Source organism: Ranitomeya imitator, chromosome 6, assembly GCF_032444005.1.
Source record: "Ranitomeya imitator isolate aRanImi1 chromosome 6, aRanImi1.pri, whole genome shotgun sequence".
In the NCBI taxonomy this organism is placed as follows: domain Eukaryota; kingdom Metazoa; phylum Chordata; class Amphibia; order Anura; family Dendrobatidae; genus Ranitomeya; species Ranitomeya imitator.
Genome location: NC_091287.1, coordinates 3,610,625 through 3,613,407, shown reverse-complemented (window position 1 = coordinate 3,613,407; position 2,783 = coordinate 3,610,625).

The following is a 2,783-nucleotide window of genomic DNA, read 5'->3' as shown; positions in this document are numbered from 1 at the left end:
TTGGAGCATCATTTCCTTCGACCAAGAGATGTTCTAGTAGATTGACGAGTTCATGGAAGCTTTCTGAAAATTTTCTTATTCCCTTGTATTTCTCAGACCATCTGGTCTGACAGAGTCTTGATAGATTGGGAACCAAATTCCTGCGGGCTGGCGACTCACGAAAGAAGGATATTGTATCCATAACCGTTGCAATTGTGTTTCTTATTTCTGGTAGTTTTCTACGATCATTGACCACAAGATTTAGTTTGTGGCTTGAGCAATGGAAAAATAAAGACTTCCTGTACTTTTTCTTCAGAATGGCATGCAGACCACCTTTTCCATCCATCGTAGAACAACCGTCAAATCCGAATCCAACACAATTCTCTGCTGAAAGATTCTGCTCAACGGAAAAACTCTCAATTGCGCCAGCGATTGCAGGAGCATCTTGAGATTTCAGCTCAACATAGCCCACAAATCCCTCTCTGGTTTTTTTGTTGACTCTCATCATAAAACCGCGATCCGACAGAAAGCTGTTCTTTTCCAGCGATATCTGCTGTTTCATCAGCCATTACAGCGTAAGCTTTTGCTTGTTTGTAATGTTCGATAATTCTTTGACAACTTCACCACATAATCTTATAATCTCATTTTTTATTTTTGATAAAGTATATACTGCATTGTTTCGACATCTCTCTAAGTGACTCTTTAGCTTCTCATCACCACAGTCATAGTAACATAGTAACATAGTTAGTAAGGCCGAAAAAAGACATTTGTCCATCCAGTTCAGCCTATATTCCATCATAATAAATCCCCAGATCTACGTCCTTCTACAGAACCTAATAATTGTATGATACAATATTGTTCTGCTCCAGGAAGACATCCAGGCCTCTCTTGAACCCCTCGACTGAGTTCGCCATCACCACCTCCTCAGGCAAGCAATTCCAGATTCTCACTGCCCTAACAGTAAAGAATCCTCTTCTATGTTGGTGGAAAAACCTTCTCTCCTCCAGACGTAAAGAATGCCCCCTTGTGCCCGTCACCTTCCTTGGTATAAACAGATCCTCAGCGAGATATTTGTATTGTCCCCTTATATACTTATACATGGTTATTAGATCGCCCCTCAGTCGTCTTTTTTCTAGACTAAATAATCCTAATTTCGCTAATCTATCTGGGTATTGTAGTTCTCCCATACCCTTTATTAATTTTGTTGCCCTCCTTTGTACTCTCTCTAGTTCCATTATATACTTCCTGAGCACCGGTGCCCAAAACTGGACACAGTACTCCATGTGCGGTCTAACTAGGGATTTGTACAGAGGCAGTATAATGCTCTCATCATGTGTCTCCAGACCTCTTTTAATGCACCCCATGATCCTGTTTGCCTTGGCAGCTGCTGCCTGGCACTGGCTGCTCCAGGTAAGTTTATCTTTAACTAGGATCCCCAAGTCCTTCTCCCTGTCAGATTTACCCAGTGGTTTCCCGTTCAGTGTGTAATGGTGATATTGATTCCTTCTTCCCATGTGTATAACCTTACATTTATCATAGTTAAACCTCATCTGCCACCTTTCAGCCCAAGTTTCCAACTTATCCAGATCCATCTGTAGCAGAATACTATCTTCTCTTGTATTAACTGCTTTACATAGTTTTGTATCATCTGCAAATATCGATATTTTACTGTGTAAACCTTCTACCAGATCATTAATTCTCAAATTTAAAAAGTCAAAGAAAACCCCCTCATCTCCTTCCTTTCCTCTGAGCGGCAAATCATGAGTTCCACAAAATATGATACAAGAATCAATTGATGACAATATTTGTTTTGTTTTTTTCAATCATCTGGTGACCACTTTGCAACTGGACGTCAACTGGAACATTTTCAAGGAAAGCTTTTGCATCAGCTGTTGACGTTTTGTGGCAGTGACTGCCGACGTGTTTTCTACTTTCTACAATCTTCATGTTGTATGGCCTTACCATGAATGACCCCAAAACTCCTTTAACTGTACCAATAAGAGGAGGAAACAGAACACAGTGCATACAAAGAGCACCTTTCAAATGACTTGAGTGCACCAACCAAGGAGTGTATTGATCTAACCAGCAGTGGTTAAACTTTCTTTTCAAATGGCTGGCATCAGAACCAAAATCAGAATTTGATGGTGGAGCCAAGGGATTTGTAAGCAATTCCTTCTTTTTTTCTGGTGGTAACTTAAGGGCGTAACAAACGTAACGACCAATGTCATTTTCATGGTAGCCATCGTATTCTTCAATTGTTTTATAGGTCCCAGTCTCAGGGAGAGCTACGTGTACAGGTGAAGAATTACTACACCCTTGTTCCATAATCGACTCCGAATCCGATGGTTCGGTCAGTTTAGTTGCATCTTCATCACCATCATTGCTTCCACTACTGTCATCTTGATCATTTTTCCGTTTAAGAGGTTTTCTGACTGAAAATCATAGAAATTAACATAGTACAGTTTGTAGGTGAAATATCTTTCATACATACTAAAAAAATCGGATTTACACCTTTATCGACTACCATGGAACTTAACCCCCTATTTACAAAAAAAGACTCAGCATTCTCAAATTCAACATTTGCAAGGTTTTCCTGGAACGTAACCCTTGTGAATGTTTGTGGATTCCTGTACAGATAACATACACGTCTTCTAGCCCTTAACTCAAAACCTTCAAATTTTGAGATGTTGCGTTATTTTACAATGGGTGCGATTTTAGTATAAAATTAAGTAAAGTTGGCCAATGTATGTTTATATTGTAGACCCGTGATGAGCGAGTGGCGTAATATTCACACACTTTTCAAT